The 18,629-nt window shown below is 34.8% G+C and overlaps 2 long non-coding RNA genes across 3 annotated transcripts in view; one reads left to right on the forward strand and one right to left on the reverse strand.

Moving 5' to 3' along the window:
• The window catches only part of LOC116280950 (uncharacterized), a 324,944-nt gene extending 322,892 nt beyond the window's left edge, over positions 1-2,052 (forward strand). Inside the window, exon 5 of the long non-coding RNA XR_012073543.1 lies at positions 1,652-2,052. This is a non-coding gene — a long non-coding RNA (uncharacterized lncRNA). The remainder of the gene's footprint in view (positions 1-1,651) is intronic.
• The window catches only part of LOC140696899 (uncharacterized), a 94,605-nt gene that overhangs the window by 13,042 nt on the left and 62,934 nt on the right, over positions 1-18,629 (reverse strand). The gene's annotated exons all lie outside the window — the stretch shown is intronic.

The raw sequence follows: 18,629 nt of genomic DNA on the forward strand, positions 1-18,629 counted from the left end.
TCTGGAATCTCTTTTGTTCCATTGATCTATTTGTCTATTTTATGCCGACACCACAGATGTGGTTAGAGTAGCTTTAGAGTAAATCTTCTGCAAGTCATAAATCCTCAGATTTTTATTTTCCTTTTTCAGTAACATTTGACTTTTCTATCAAGGTCCTTTGCATTTCCATATAAATTTCAGTATTAGTTTGCCAGTAATCACAGAAAAGCCTGTTAGAATACAACTTTAATCAATATTCTATCTTTGATTAATTTGAAGAAAACTAGTATCTTTACAATTTTTATTAAGGTCCTCTCAAATTTCTTTCAAAGGTCTGTAGTTTTCAGAGTAGAGGTCTTGCTGAGCTTTCATTACATAATATCCTGAGGTGTTTTACTTTTTATATTGTAAATGACATGGATTTTTAAATTTCATTTTCCAATTGCTTGCTGCCATTTTATAGAATATAATTGATTTTTATATTGATCTTGAATCCCAAGACCTTGCTGCATTCACCTATTATATCTAGTATGTTTTATTACCTATGGAAAAGTTTTACTTTTCTTTCTCCCTCCTTCTCTCCCTACCCCCTCCCTCCCTTTTCCCTTCAGTGCCCTTGCTAATAAGACCTCTAGCACAAAACACAGAATTGAATAAAAATGGTGAAAAAATACAGAGCCTTTCCTTCTCCCCAAATCTTAGTGGTGGTGAGGCACGTCTGATATTTTATCAACAAATTTATGTCGGCTGGAAGTTTTTCAGATTTTTTTTTTGATTCAGGGCATTTTCTTCTATTTCTAAATCCTGAGGGTTTTTTTTTTTTTTTTTTTTTTTTAACTCAATGAGTGTTTGTTAGATTTTATCTAATACTTTTTTTGGCCTTTGTTAAGATAACCATATGACTTACCTCCTTTATTCTTTTTAATGTAATGGATTACATTCATTGATTTCTAAATGTTAATATAACCTTGAATTCCTTGAGTAAACTCTACTTAGCCATTTTAGATTTTCTAATTACAGATATTTTACATTGCCTGATATTTTCAGATAACTGTCATTCTGATTGGTTGTTTTTACATATTTTTTTTCCTAATTCTTTTAGTGTAATCTCTATCAATCTGTCTTTAAATTCACTGATCATTTCTTGTGCAATGAGTTAATTCTACTGTTTGAGTATTAGGCCCATGTTGTATGGCAAATTCTAGAATTACATACTTCAGTAGTTTTCTCTGCTGAGATCTCCTGTTAATTCATACTTTGCTCCTATACATCTTTAAAATAACTACCCTAAATAAGTTCATGTTTACCAGTGACAATATCTAGCTCATTTGTGAGTTGGATTCTTTCGAGCTTTTCTCTTGGTTGTAGGGTCCAATTTTTGCTTCTTCATATCATTCTTTTACTGCAAGTCAGCCACTTTATGTAGAAGAGCCTTGGATATTGGGGAAACACTATTGTTTTGTTTTCTTAGAGCATGCAAGTTTTTATGTGTGTGTTTGTAAAATTTTAATGATCAGTTTCATTTTAGCTACCAAACTGTTAAATAACTTAAGATATAAGGACAACTTGGTTCAGTGCTGTTATAGATCATGCTCAACTATGTAAGTGGCCATTCCTGAATAACATGAGCTTAGAGATATTTGGTTTTATAATGTCATCCTCTCTATTTTAGAAACAAAGAAGTACAAGAAACAGGAATGCAAGCTCTACATTTGATTGGAATAAGGACATCTGTGCCCTTAACAATCAGATATCCGGAAGAGCTGCCACAGGGGTAGGAAGAATGTTGAATAGGGCTTTTATGCCTACAATTCTTGGATTGCTGACTGAGCAAAGTTCTTACTCTGAGGAGAGAAACAACAATCTTTGTTTTGTGAAATGGGCATGGGTTTCACAGGCAGGGGCTTCATTTCTGTCCCCCTCCCCTCGCCACAGAATAACAGGGAAGGCGAAAATAAGTGCGTTGAAAATGTGGCATGGCAAGAACTCTTATTTGCAGCACTGTAGCAGGAGACCTCTTTTTAATAGGAAAAAGTTAAAAAAAAAATGGACATGAAGACAATGTATGTCCTAACCCAGGGAGAATTCTTGCTACTTTGTAAACTTGTTCTAGTGTCTATCTAATAAGAACCTTAGACACATTGATGGAGAGATATTTCTTTTCATTTGAAGACAAGTAATAAAAGCCATCAGTGCAAATATACTACTTGGAAAAAGGAGAAAAGGGCAAGAATGAAACATATAACAAAATGAATGATGGGTAAAGAAAACTCACCCAAAAGACTTGTCAATGATCTGATAAACTGATTTAAAACACCAGCACGAATGAGCACAAGTTAATAAAACAAGCATGAACTCATGGCTGAGAAATAAAAGCTCAAGGGCATAGGGTGAGACCACAGATGCAGAAGCAGCATGAGACACAGAAGCCGGGGAGCACAGAGAAGGAAGATAAAGTAATCACAGAAGCAAAGTTACCACTGGCAATTGCATGTATGAAGATAAATATTTGTGGGAAATAATTTTCTTAAAAAGTGAGTAAAAAGAAATAAAAATGAATAAGTAATTTTAAGGATCAGAAATAAACCAATGTCTGTGGAACAGAGGATCCTACATTAACCATAATTAGTGTCCCTGAAGAAGAAAGCAAAAATTAGAAGAGGAAATAAACATTTATTTGTGGAAATTCCCCTGGAAATATGTTATTAAAAGAAGACTTGAATTTACAGCTTGAAATGATTTCCTGTGTCCCACGGAAAAAATCACATGGAATCATTAACTATGAGACAAACCTGATGATTATTTTTTTCAAATATAAAATACAATTCCTTTTGTATCTGGGCTAAGTGATCAAGATACCAATAGGGAAATGGGAGGTACAAACTACTGAGTGTAAGATTGGCTTGAGGATGTACTGTACAACATGGGGAATATGGCCAACATTTTGTAATAATTGTAAATGGTAAGTAATCTTTAAAAGTTGTGTAGAAAATTTAAAAATAACATGGTTAGTGGATCTTATAAAACACATTCCACATAGGATGTGGAACGATGCCCCTATATTACTCAGCAAAAACATGACCTAAAATTCTGATGCACAGCCAAATCATTATTTAACTCTAGGAGATAGATGTATGTAATTTTCACATGTGCAAGAATTAAATGATGGTTGTTTCCACAGACACTACTTGAAGAAACTATTCCTCAGCCAAAGGAGAGAAAAATGAATAAACAGTAAGGAAAGGACTGGTGCTCAACCTTTAACCCATTTCCTGAAAGGGAAGAGATGGAAATAAAGTTATATTGTATATAGATGATTAGATTGCTTCCTAGGAAATTCAGAGAAGTCAAAAAAAACTATGGGAGAATTTGGGTAGTTACCAAGTTACAAAATTAATAAATGTCAACAGTCTTTCTCTATAAAAAATATTTTAAATAATGGAACACATGGATATATTTGCAAGCGCAAAGGAAATGATGAAGTAGCTAGGAATAAAATGACATAAAAATGTGTAAGATGTGTATAAAGAAAACCTCAATTACTACTCACAAAGAATTAGTAGACAGGCATACCTGTTAAGGATAGAGAGATTCAATAGGATGATATACATGTTCCTACATTAGTCCATGAAAGATACAAATAGAAAGTGAACTTTTTTTAAAAAAAAAAAAAAACGCTCATAATATTTGAATGGCAAAACAAACAATATTCTATAAAGAAAAATAAAAAACAAAACAAGTACTCCCAAATAATAGCACATATTATCAATCTAAAGAAATGAAAATCATATGGTACTTATAAGACAGGTTCATCAAAGGAAAATAATAGGGGGTCTGTAAATAGATCAAAGCCCCACAGGAATTCACTTTATTATGAAGTCAGCCATGTCTCTTATTCTGAAAAAAAGTATTATTCAATAAATGATGTGGCTATCACCAATTTATGCTTATCTCATCCTTTATGCAATGAAGAATTTCCAGAAAAATCCAAAATCCTAAAATGTCTAGGTCATATGAAGGATTTTCTCCCATAATTTGAGTAAAATACAGAATTTTAAAATTACTGATATATTTAAATGTTTAATATATAAAAAGAGAAAAAAAACTCTGCATGTCAAAATTCTATTTATATTCAAAGATGGCAGAGTGGTAGGACCACGAGCTCATGACTACAACAAAACCACAACCGAATGCTAAACAACCATCAAAAACAAAAAAGACTGGAACCTGGCAAAAAAGATCTTCTGCAACTGGAAACATAAGGAGGGAACCACAGCAAGACAGTAGAAGGAGCATGCTTGCAGTATAATCGGGTTCCATACTCCCCAGGTGGGTGACCCACAAGCTGAAGAATAGCTAAGGCGCAGAGGCCCTCCCACCGGAGTGAGAGCTCTAAGCCCCATGTCAGGCTCCCCAGCCAGGGTGCCAGCATTGGGAAGAGGAGAAGACTCTAGGACATCTGGTTTTGAAGGCCAGGGGGCTTGGCTCTGGGAGCTCCAGGGGATTAGGGGAAATGGAGACTCCATTTGCTTGGGAAGGTACACAGAAACTTGTGTGTGCCAGGTCCAAGGGCAGAGGCAGTGATTTCATAGGAACCTGGGCCAGATCTGCCTGCTGGTTTCAGAGGGTCTCCTGGGGCCATGGGGACATTCCAGGAGTGTTCATCTACATGAGCTTTCCTGGAGGCTGACATCTTGATTGGATCATTAGCACCAAGACCTAGCCCCACCCAACAGACTGTAGGAAAGCCTCAGGCAAAACAATATACAGGGTGGGAACACAGCCCCACCCATCAGCAGACTTCCTAAGCCACAAGACCTCTAGACATGGCCCTACCCACCAGAGGTCCAGGCCCAGCAGTGGGCAGGCACCATATTCTCCTTCCAGGAAACCTGCATAAACCTCTAGTCTAGCCTCAAACACCAGGGGGCAGATACAAGAAAAAAGAAAACAATAATCCCAAAGCTTGTGGAAGGAATCCACAAACACACAGAAAGACTATATGAGGCAGCAAAGGAATATCTTCCAGGCCAAGGCACAAAATAAAATCCCAGAAGAAGAAATAAATGATGAGGAGACAGGCAGTTTATATGAGAAAGAGTTTAAAGTAATGATGGGAAAGATGTTCAGGGAACTCAAGAGGAGTACAGATACACAGAGTGAAGTTTTTAGCAAAGATTTGGAAAATATAAAGAATACCCAAACAGAGTTGAAGAATAAAATCACTGAAATCAACAATACCCTAGAAGGAACCAAGAACAGACTAAATGAGGCAGAAGAATGGATCAATGGGTAAAAGACAGATTAGTGGAAATCACTACTGCAGAACAGAAAAAAGAATGAAAAGAAATGAGTAAAGTTTAAGAGAACTCTAGGACAACATGAAGTGCACTGATATTTGCATTATAGGGGTCCCAGAAAGAGAAGACAGAGAGAAAGGATCTGAGAAAATTTTTGGAGAGATAATAACCAAAAACTTCCACAACTTGGGAAAGGAAACAGTCATCCAAGTCCAAGATGCACAGAGAGTTCCATGCAGGATCAACCCAAAGAGGAACACACCAAGGCACATAGTCATTAAATTGACAACAATTAAGAATAAGGAGAAAATATTAAAATTAACAAGAGAAAAGCAACAAATAACATACAAGGGAACTCCCATAAGGTTATCGGCTGATTTTTCAGCAGAAATTCTACAGGCCAGAAGGGAGTGCCACGATATATTTAAAGTGATGAAAGGGGAAAATTTAAAACCAAGAACACTCTATCCAGCAAGGCTCTCATTCAGACTTGATGGAGAAATCAAAAGCTTCAGAGATAAACAAAGCTAAAAGAATTCAGCACCACCAAACCAGCTTTAAAACAATTGTTAAAGGACCTTCTCTAGTTATCAAACCATAAGAAAACAGAACAAAAAGAAGAAAGAGAGGAAAAGAAAATAGAGACCTACCAAAGATTGCTTTGGCTGTTCAGGGTCTTTTGTGGTTCTTTATAAATTTTGGAATTGTTTTAGTTTTGTGAGGAATGCCATGAGTATTTTGATGAGGGTTGCATTGGATCTGTGGATTGCTTTGTGTAGTGTGGCCATTTGGATATTGTTAATTCTTCCCATCCAAGAGCACAAATCTTTCCATTTCTTTGTGTCATTTTGTTTTCCATAGTATAGGTAACCTCCTTGGTTAAGTTTATTTCTAGGTACTTTGTTGTTTTTGATGTAATGGAAATGTCTCTGCCAGTTATGAAATTCTGGTTTTTGAAGTGGGAAAAAAAAAAGTGAATGAAGGGCTGCAAAGGGCAAAATATTATTCTTTCTTAAGGGTGAGTTGTTTTTATATCTGTATATCTATATATATACACACACACGCACACATATGTATACACACACTGCATCTCCATTATCTATTCACTATTTATGTGCACTTAGGATGCATCCATATCCTGGCAATTATAAATGTTGCTGTCAATAACTGGGTGTTTGTATCTTTTTGAGTTAATTCTTACTTTGTGGGTGGCTTTATTCCTTTGATAACTATGTAAGTTTAAAATGCTAAAGCTCTAAACATTCTTAGAAACAATGAATAGTACATATATATACATTTAAAAATATATGTGCAGTAAAAAAAAATCTATCAAGCCATGAAAGACATAGAAGAAACTTAAAAGATATATTACTAAAGAAAGAACCCAGTCTGAAAAGGCTACACACTGTATAATTCCAACCAAATGACATTCTGGAAAAGGCACAGCTACAAAAACAATAAAATGATCGTGGTTTCTAGGGGTCTGGGGAGAGGGAGGGAAGGAGGAATGAACAGATGGAGCCCAAGGGATTTTTAGGGCAATGAAATTATTCTGTATGATACTATAGTGGCTACATGTCATTAAGCGTTTGTCAAAACCCATGGAATGTACAACATCAAGAGTGAACCCTAATGTAAACTATGGACTTTGATGATAATGTGCCCATGTTGGTTTATCAATTGTACCAAATATGCCTCACTGATGAGGGATATTGAAGGTAGGGGAGTATATATGTGTGGATGGGGAGGGCTATGTGGGAACTCTGTATTTTCTGCTCAATTCTGTTGTGAACCTAAAACTGCTCTAAGGAATAAAGTCTATTGAAAAAAAAAACTTAATTACAATTATTAAAAATTATGTTGTCTCTCCTGTATTATCTGTGTTTCTACAAGCATTAGTTCTTATTGGTTCAACTGGATATTTGTGTTGCATTCACTGGTTTCCTTGTATTATTTTACATTCTTGAGTACTCAGTTCATATTTCTTAATGAGGACCAAGAAGGGAAAGAACTGACAGCTGTAGTTGATAGCATCAGCATAATTAAAATTTCTCCCTACAGTAATGTATTCAGATTATGATCACAGAAATCTTCATTCTGATGACTGTGCAGGGAAGAGGCTGCATGTGATTTTCTAACAGTCAGTTTTCTTTAGAATGTTGAGGCAGTTTGCTTTCTGGCCGTGGGGCTATACTTATTCCACTGTGTCCAGAATTTATCTGGGCCACTGCTTGACTTTATTTCCAACCTCAACAACGTATGTAGCAGACTTCTGTGTCAAATTGTCTCTTTACTGTCCATGAGCAAAAGCTATTGGCAGCAATGCTGAGATCTGCTTTTATTTTTGTATCCTGATTACTCTGTTCCTGGAGTTATTCTAAGATTTTTCATTAATACCTTATTTTTACGATGTCTTTTTGGTCACTGAGTAGTTTCAAGTTCCTAATTTTTCTTGAGTTTCTTTTAATATTCTTATATCTAATTTATAGTTCTAGAAACTCTTCAGCCTTATATTTGCCAATGACTGTCATCTCATGGCTATGGATGCATTTGTATTTTTGCATTCCTCTGCCTTTGCAGTGAAATTTTAAACAGGAGAGAAAGTTGCCTGTTAGATACCTTGAATTGTCCTTTTACTTTGAACCTTACCTTTGTCCTTTACATTTGCCTACTTCTAATCTCATGGTACAATTCCTGGGCTTGAATTTCCTAAGTAGACTCAATCTCTTTCAGACATATTTCTACTTATTAGATTTTATGGAACTATAATTGGGCCATTTTCCCACTCTGTCTGACATATCATACCCTTTGTGTCCAAGTATTAAAGAACTGTCTTTCCTCCCAGTTGATACAAGGGTGCTTATTAGAATCAATTTGATTTTAGCCTTGAAACATTAAAATATACAAAGCTTAGTTTTTGAGAATGAGTTTGATTTTTCTACCTGAAACAGTGCAGCATAACAACCAAATCATAGCCTGAACACAGTGTACTAATATATATCATTATACCTCTTCTTCTACAAGAACTCTTATCAAACTTATTAACTGTAAAACTCTTAACTACTCTTTTTTAATTCAACATGCTTTCTACCAACTTCACACATTAAAGGTCCAGGTTACTAGTCTAGATTATTATAAGGAAAGGAAACAAGAGTGAAGAATTGTCAAGATTAACCCCACAAGAGTCAGACCAGCTTCTAAATTAGGGGTACTTGACATCAAACAGGGCAAAAATCAAAAAGTGAGGTGGTTAAAATCAAGAAGTAAAGGGACCACAGAATAGAAATCAGCACTCTCAGATGAGATCAGGAAGCTCAGCAGAGGTGTGAGCAGATGGCATTGGGCTCTGGCAACAATACTTCTGGCAGGCATCAGAAGGACAGCCCTTTTATTAGGCTTCAAGGCATAAATGCACTTTTATCAGAATAACGAGGCATTATTAAAACAAGCCAAAGTAGAAATTAACTCTGGATGTCATAGCCTAACTGCGTAAAAGACATGTGAAAAAAGTTGCTTAGGTTCCTAGAACTTTATCATACAGTTTTCATTTGGGGGGTGGGTAGAGGTGGAGATGGCAGTGATGGTCTTGAATCTCTATATACTTAATAGGAAACAAATTATTGGGTCTTGTGACTATTATTATGGTGAATATTTTTTCACACCCATCATAGTTCTCCTCAAATATTCACACAGATTTCACACTCTGGAAATATGTAACTAATGTAAAATGCCTGTCCACTTCAGTGAATGCTCTGTAGGTGGTGGTGTAACTATGGCCACATTTTGGGGGTCTCATAATCACCCTCATTCTGTCCTTTGGCCTTGCTCACTCTCATTTAAGGAGGATCTTGAGAGATGTTCAATGGAGCATCCATAGTTTTTATAAGCACTCAGTTACTTATAAAGTTACTAAGTTTTTAGATAGCACTTCAGAAAAAATAAAATACATATGTTTATTTTCCTAATCAGAACAACTCAAACTTAGTGTGAAGATGCCCAGTTTCACAGGAGAAGCAGTTACAAATAACTTCGGTCACAATAATTTCATGTCACTATTATTAATGACATACAGTATTTATTACTTGGAACATTATATCAGAACTCAGAAAACCCATACTCCAAAATATGCCTTATCTACTGCCCTGAAAACCTTATCTACTTTAAAATTTTTCTTCTCTCATTAAAATTATGATGCTGATTTTGCTAAGGGATTATATAGATTAATAATTATTCATCACTTATAAAATAGGATATGCAGTATAAGGGGAAATGGCAATTATAAAATAAGTAGCCATGGATACAGTGGACTTTATAAAGGTGAAAGTAGAATAAATCCTTTGGAAATGTGACATTTAAAAAGTGCATTTTAATGAAACGTACATCTTTTAAGTGATTAATGGAAGGAAAAATCCACTACATTAAATCTTCAGACTGTTGGGAGATCAAGATAGCAGAGTAGAAGGATGTGGAGCTTACCTCCCCCTACAAAAACATTAAAGATACATCTACATGTGGAATGATTCTCATATACACACACAAACAACTAAAAGCTAGCAGAAGCTCTTTCACAACCAAAGCTGCAAGAAAGATCCCTACATAACCAGGTTAAGACCAAAAAAAAAAAAAAAAAAAAAAAAAAAGGCAATCAGAACCTGCATCCTTGGGAGAGAGCTATGAAAAATGAAATGTCCCCTTGCCCTGGGACCCCCTTTACACAGCTGGGAGGCCGGCCTGCCAAAGCAGACAGGTAGCTAGAATGGCCTGAACTTTGCTCAAGAGGTGTGTGTAGGTGGTGGCTTGCTAACAGTCAGGGCAGAGGGAGACCAGCACTGAAGGCTGCAACATGGCCACACTTCTCAACCCAAATGTATGCCTGCTAGTATACACAGTGGCTAGGTGCTGAAACTCAGGCTTCAGCAGACCGACTTCGGAAGAGGACTTGGTTTGGCTACATGGAGATAGCCCAAAGGGCCTGGAGTGTGGTCTGGGCATTGGTGTGCACAGACAGGGTGTGGATCTGACATAGGACACCCACTGTCAGTGTGCTCACAGTGGGGCAAGGCTCTGAACACAGTGGGCTTTGTGAATATGCACATGCCAGGTGCAGCACTGACATCTGAGCCAACTATCAGCACTGACACAGTGAGGATGAGCCTAGGGGCAGGACCAGCAGCCACTGACTCTGTTGGCAAGCACAGGTGGTGGCAGGCAGCATCACAGAATCACACTTCCCCAGTGGATAGCCCCTGGGGAGAAATACACACTCCTTCATAGCTGGAATGATCCAGTCCCACCTACCCTCACACTGAAGCTTAGAACCATATCTGTGGAGCACCCTGTCCTCAACAAAGGTGTGACAGCTCCAGAGCAAAGAAAAGTCCCTGCCCAACATCCAGTGCAGGCTTTGGTCACCATAACACCAAATATATCCCTATCAAGAGGACAATGGCCAGCACACTCTGCAGAAATGTGGCAGGCATCTATTCCATAAACAGCCCTTTCACCAAAAATACTGTACTCACACAGTCTACACATGGACGCTTCCACATAAAAACAGCCCTTCAAGACCACAGAACATAACTGTTTCTCCTAAATTCAGAGTCAGAGAAATTAAGTAAATTTAAGTAAAATGAAAATGCAGAGGAACTACTCCCAATAAAAAGAACAAGAGAAATCCCCTGAAAGAACAATGAGTAAGGCCTCTCCAGTCTACTATACCCTGAGTTCAAAAAGGAGGTAATAAAAGTTAAAAGAATTAAGATTATCAATGGAAATGCAGATCACTGTAATGAAGAACTAGAAACAATAAAGAGGAACCAATTAAAATTAGAATACTCAATTGCCAACATAAAAACCTAGCTAAAGGCATGAACAGCAGACTAAATAATGCAGAACAAATAAGTGATCTGGAAGACAGAATAACTGAAATCATCCAATCAGAATAGCAGACAAATTAAAAAGAAAAAAGAAAGCAACAAATGTGCTCTGTGGAATAATATAAAGCCTGCCAACCTATGCGTAATAGGGGTTCTAGACGAAGAAAGAGAAAAGAGGATTTGGGGATTGAAAATGTATTTGAAGAAATTATGGCTGAAAACTTCCCAAACCTAAAGGATACAGATATCAGGCACACAAAGCACAGACAATTCCAAACAAGATGAAACAAAGAAGACTCACACGAAGACACAGAGTAATCAAAACTGCAAAATTTAAAGATGAAGAGAGAATTCTAAAGGCTGCAAGAGAAAAAAAAAAAAGAGTCAGTTAAAAAGGAACCCCCATAAGGCCACCAGCTGATTTCTCCACAGAAAGTTTGCAGGCCAGAAGGGAACTGCATGATACCCCTGAAGGGGAAAAACCTGTGACCTAGGAATCTCCACTCAGCAAGACTATTATTTAGACTAGAAGGGGAAACTAAGAATTTCTCAGACAGGCAATACCAAACATAATCTAAAAGAAATCATGAAAGGTCTTCTCTAAATAGAAAAGAAGCAAGAATCTACAGGAAAGGGAAAAACACAATAGGGAAAGCAAATACATAAAAAGACTGAAGATCACTTAAACAAGCCAGTACATAGATTAAAAAACTTTTTAAAAATCTCATAAAAGTGATTATAACTACAATGAATAGCAAAAGGATAAATATGAAGATGTAAAATACTACATCAAAATCACAAAATATGAGGGAGGGGAGTAAAATATGTAGATCTTTTATAATGTGTTTGAACTTTTAAGAGTACCAGTCAAAAGCAAGTAGATATACTTATGGGTTAACACTTGAAAACCAAGGAAACTCCACCTAAACACATTCAATAAATTCACAAAAACCAGAAAGAAAGAAACTTAAGCATAATATAAAAGAAAATCATCAAGCCACAAAGAGAAAAACAAAAAGAAAGGAACAAAGAAGAATTATAAAATAAATTGGAAAATAAGGTTTAAAATGTCAATAAATACATACTCATCAATAATTACTTTAAATGTCAATGGACTAAATAAATACTCTGATCTAAAGAGAAAGAGTGGCAGATTGGATAACAAAAAAGGAACCTACAATATGCTGCCTACAAGAGACTCACTTTACAGAGACAGACACACAGATTTAGTCAGGGGATGGAAAGAGGTATTTCATGAAAATGGAAATGACAAGAAAGTGAGGGCAGCAATACTCATATCAGACAAACTAGACTTAAAAACAAAGTCCATAAAGAAAGACAAAAAAGAATACTATATAATAATAGAGGGATATAGGAGTACCTAAACAAATATTAACAGACATAAAGGGAGAAATAGACAGGAAAAAATAATAGTAGGAGATTTTAACACCCTACTGACATCAATGGACAGAGCTTCCTGACAGAAAATCAGTAAGGGAACAGAGATCCTAAATGACACAACAGAACAGTTACACTTAATTGATATCTATAGGACAGTATATCCCAAAAGAAAAAAAAAAAAGAAAAGAAAAAAACCCCCACTAGAACACACATTCTTTTCAAACAAGCATGGAGCATTGTCTAGGATAGATGACATATGAGGAGACACAAACAAGCCTCAACAAATAAGAGGTAAGTATTTCAAGCATCTTTTACAACCACAATGGTATGAAATTAGAAATTGACCAAGAAAAACTGAAAAAAAAAAGATTAAATGGAAACTAAACAACATACTACTGAAAAAAAAAAGAGTTCAATGATGAAATGAAAGAGGAAAGCAGAGAATACCTTGAGACAAATGACAATGAACATATACAACCTTACATGATCTATGGGATACAGCAAAAGCAGTCCTAAGAGGAAAGTTTATAGACATACAGTCCTTCCTCAAAAAAACAAATATCTCAGAAAAACATAACCTACCACCTAAAAGAATTAGCAGAAGAACAATCCCAAAGTCAGCAGAAGGAAGGAAATGATAAAGATCAGAGAGGAAATAAAGCAGAGATTAAAAAAAAATAGAAAAGATCAATAAAATGAAGAGCTAGTTTTTTGAAAGGATCAACAAAATTGACAAACCTCTAGCCAGGTTTACCAAGAAGAGAAAAGACTCAAATAAACAAAATAGAAAAAAAGAAAGAAATAACAACTGATACCACAGAACACAAAAAATCTTAAGAAAATACTATGTATAGTTGTATGCCAACAAATTGGAAAACCTAGAAGACATGAACAAGTTTCTAGAAACATACAACCTACCAAAATTGAGTCAAGAAGAAACAGATAATTTGATCAGACTGATCACTAGAAGTTAAATACAATCTGTAATAATAATAGTAATAATAAATCCCTGCAAACAAAAGTCCAGAACTGAAAAGCTTTATTGTGGAATGGTCTATCAAACATATATAACAAAGAACTTATACCTGTTCTTCTCAACTATTCCAAAAGATTCAAGAGGAATGAACACACTCAAAGTCATTCTATGAAATCAATATCACCCTGATACCAAAACCAGACAGGCACTACAAAAATAATTACAGGTCAGCATCTCTGATGAAAATAGATGTAAAAATCCTCAACAAAATACTAGCAAACTAAATCCAACAACACATAAAAGGGATCTTTCATTCCAGTGTCACAAAGATGATTCAACATATGCAAATCAATCAGTGTGACACACCGTATCAACACAAGAAAAGACAAAACTCATATGATCATCTCAATAGATGCAGAAAAAAATTTTGATCAGGTTCAATATGCATTAATGATTAAAAACTCTCACCAAAGTATGTAGAGAGGGAACATATCTCAACATAATAAAATTGATTTATGACAAACCCATAGCCAATATTATACTCAATGATAAAAAGCTAAAATCCTTTCTGGTAAATTCTGGAACAAAACAAGGATGCCCACTCTCACCCATTCAACATAGAATCTGAAGTTCTAGCCACAGCAATCAGACAATAAAAAAATAAAAGTTATCCAAATTGGAAGGAAAAGAGGTAAAATTGTCATTACATGCAGATGACATGATACTTTACCCAGAAAACTCTAAAGTCTCCACCCAGAAACTATTAGAACTAATAATTGAGTTTATCAAAGTAGCAGGATGCAAGATTAATATACAGAAAGTTGTTGCATTTGTTTACACTATCAATGAAATATCAGAATGTTAAAAAAAAAATCCTTGGGGGGAGGGTATAGCTCAGTGGTAGATTGTGCTTATTAGCATGCACAATGTCCTGGGCTCAATCCCTAGTACCTACATTTAAAAAAAATTGCAGCAAAAAAATACCTAGGAATAAACCTAACGAGAAGGTAAAGACCTGTATGCTGAGAATTATAAAACGTTGATCAAGGAAATGGAAGATGATTCAAATAAATGGAAAGCTATCCTATGCCCTTGGATTGGAGGAATATTGATCAAATGACCATAATACTCAAAGCACTCTGCAGATGTATTGAATCTCTATCAGATTACCATGACATTTTCCACAGAACTAGAACATATAATCCTAAAATTTATATGGAACCACAAAAAAACCAGAATTACAAAAGAAATCCTGAGGAAAAAGATAAAGCTGGAAGAATAACCCCTCCTGACTTCAGACATTACAACAAAGCTACAGTAATCAAAACAGCATGGTATTGGCATAGAAACAGACATATGGATCAATGGAACAGAATAGAGAGCCCACAAATAAAAATCACACAAGTACGGGCAATTAGTCTTCAACAAAGGAAGCAAGAATACACAATGGAGGAAAAACAGTCTGTTCAACAAGTGGACAGCCTCATGTAAGCCAATAAAATTAGAGGACTTCCTCACACTATACACAAAAGTAAAATCAAAATGGTTTAAAGACCTAAATATAAGACATGACACCATAAAACTCCTGGAAGAGAACATAGGCAGAATATTCTAGAACATAAATTGTAGCAATGTTTTCTTGGATCAGTCTCCCAAGGCAAAAGAAATAAAAGCAAAAGGAACAAATGGGACTTAAAACATAACCTTTGCAGAGCAAAGGAAACCATCAACAAAAGAAAAGACAACATACAAACTGGGAGACATTATTTGCAAATGATGGAACCAAGGGGTTAATTTCCAAAATACACAAACAACTAATACATCTTAATGTCAAAAAGATAAACAACCTAGTCAAAAAATGGGCTGAAGACCCTTGGAGACCTTCTCTCCAAGAAGACATACAGATGGCCAACAGGCACATGAAAAGATGCTCAGCATTACAAATTACTAGAAATGTGCAAATCAAAACTACAGTGAGGTATCACCTGACTCTAGTCAGAATAGCTACCATCAAAAAGTCTACAAATAATACATGCTGGAGAGGGTGTGGAGAAAAGGGAACCCTCCTACACTGTTGATGGGAATATAAATTGATGCAGCCACTATGGAGAACAGCATGGAATTTCCTTAAACTAAAACTAGAGTTACCATATGATCCAGCAATCCCACACCTGGACATTTATCTGAAAAAGATGAAAACTCTAATGCTAAAAGATATATGTACCTCAACGTTCACAGCAGCACCATTTACAATAGACAAGACATGGAAGAAACCTAAGTGTCCATCAACAGATGATTGGATAAGAAGATGTATATATATCTCATCTTCCTCCCTCTCTCTCCCTTTCTCTCTCTGTATATATATATAAAACTGAATACATAACTGAATATTATTCAGCCATAAAAAAGAATGAAATATTGCCATTTGCAACAACATGGATTGATCTAGAGATTATTATACTAAGTGAAGTCAGACAAATATCTTGATATCACTTATATGTAGAATCTAAAAAATAATACAAACAAGTTTACAAAACTGAAACAGACTCACATGGACAACAAATTTAGTTATCAAAGAGAAAGAGGAGGGGAGGAAAAAATTAGGAGTATGGGATTAACAGATATACACTACTATATACAAAATAAACAACTCAAATTTACTGTATAGCACAGGGAACTATATTCAAAATCTTGTAATAACCTCTAATGGAAAAGAACCTGAAAAAATAGGTATGTATGTATATATGTGTGTGTGTGTGTGTGTGTATCTATATCTAAATCACTTTGTTGTATAGTAAAACTAATCAATATTGTAAATCAACTATACTTCAATAAATAAATATTCAAATTATTTTTAATACATTTGGCTTTAGCTAACTTTGAATCAATTATCTGTCATAAGGTATTTTTACTCTTAGATGCCTCTAATTTGTTGCATTCATTAAAATCTATGATTCTTTTTTTCAGTAATGAATATTTGAGTTGACACATTAACATTTGTTTTCTTGGAAAACAGATTTTGGTTTTTGCAATTTCTGTGGGTAAAGTGACAAATAATTTCCACAGGGATAATTTCTATTTTACTCCAACAGTAGTTTCTTTGCTTGATAATCCTTTGCATATAAGTGATTTGAGGATAGAAGAAAATTGAGAAAATGAGGTAAGTAGAAATTAATCACGTTGTAAAAATTTAGCTCTTTCTGCAAAGATCTCACATCATATATATGGCTGTTAAATCTAATTCTCATTAAGTACATAATTATTATAGCAAATTTGAGGAATTTGGATGATATTAAGGGAAGAATTATATTTAGCCAGATATCACTTTTATTACTACTTTGAGACTTTCCTTCCATTTTTTAAAACTTTCTTATTCTTTCTCAGTGTATATCTACTTTTAGCATGAAAATCATTCTCAATTGAGACAGCACAGTTTTAAAATAAAAATAAGTTTATTAATGTCATATCTATTATGTGAGTATACTAAACTTAAGAATTTTCTTACTATTGGACTTACAGAAATATTTCATATTTAATCATAAGCTTTTTACATGCATCAAGTCCATGTTGCTTTCAGATAGAAATCTAATGATGTCACATTATGACATGTAGGACTGAATACTGGGAAAGGGAGAGGGCCATACTGTAAAATTTTTCTCTAAGTTTTGCATTATTAATTTATACTCACAACAATAAATTAAGAAAACACATACTTTCCAGAAAAGCTATGAAAGTAGAAATTTTTTTTCTCCTTATGAACTGGTAAGAAAAAACCTTTTAAAGGTTTTGAAATTTTTTCCAATTTATTTTTCAAATTTCTTTGAATATTAGTGAAAATGGGTATTTCTTCATGTATTCACATTTACTTTTTCTATATGTTAACTGACACCAAATACTTCTATAAAAGTAAAAACACTTCTACTTGTCAAATTATAGATGATTGATTTGCCCATTTGTGACATTTGCCTATTTGCTATTGCACTATTTGAAAAGGTCTTCTGAGGTTAACAATACAACTGTTAATCCTGTCACTGTATATCCATATATTTTATCCAGATTATTGTTTATGCTTAAATATCTAGATTACTTTTAATTGACAGAAATTAGAAAATTTTGGTATTGAATTTTATACACTTCCTTGAAGATTTTTCTGCCTAGTCAGGCTTAGAAATTCCTTCCTCACTGCAAGATCATGTACATTTATTTTTAATTTGTACTTTAACATTTTAATTTTTGAATTTCACTTTTTATTCCATCTGGAATTAAAATTTTACAATGATATTTTCTCTATAGGATTAGTCAATTATTTCCAAACCTTTGTAGGGATTCTACCCACTGAGTTATGTTTCACTTTCAACACTTATGATAACTAGAACTGCACAGAGATATTCCAAATCTGAAAACATCTTTAGAATCTAGAGCATTCATTTGATAATTCTAAACCCCAAGGAGTAAAGCACTGGAAAACCACTGCCTTTGGTGGCTGAGCTTCTTATCCACCCAATGGAAACCATGCTGGATCCATCCCTTAAGTGTCTGCTCATAGATGCATAACCACACTGTAATATTTAATCTCTTTCTGATACTTCTTCTGTACTCTCTAGTAGCCTTGGTAACAGGACCCTTATATTTCTAATCTTCCCATTCAAGCCAGATTACTGAATATACTTTTCAGAGGGGCTGGCATCTCCCTATCTACCAAATATTTGATCACGCAACAAAGATTTGAATGTATAACCAATATGTTATTCTAAGTGTACCATTTATTATATCATGGGCTTCCAAAATTACTTCATTTGCAAAGAATCTGGAAGTTTTCTCTCTTTCTTTTCCTGTTGTCATCCCTGTTTCTCTCCACTGGTTCATTTTCAAAAAATAGTAACATAACCTACTTTTTCCTGTTTATAAAAATAGTAACTCCTTCAACTCATACTCTATTATAGCTACAGTTACATATCTGCACTCTATTAAAAATTTTTTTTAAATCTATAATCACTATTCATACTTCTGCACTTCAAATCTCTCTCCAACTAATTCCGATTGGGCTTCTGTCCCACAATTCCTCTGAAAATGCTTTAGTCAAGATCATCTATGATA

This window comes from Vicugna pacos, chromosome 6 (genome assembly GCF_048564905.1).
Source record: "Vicugna pacos chromosome 6, VicPac4, whole genome shotgun sequence".
Classification (NCBI taxonomy): domain Eukaryota; kingdom Metazoa; phylum Chordata; class Mammalia; order Artiodactyla; family Camelidae; genus Vicugna; species Vicugna pacos.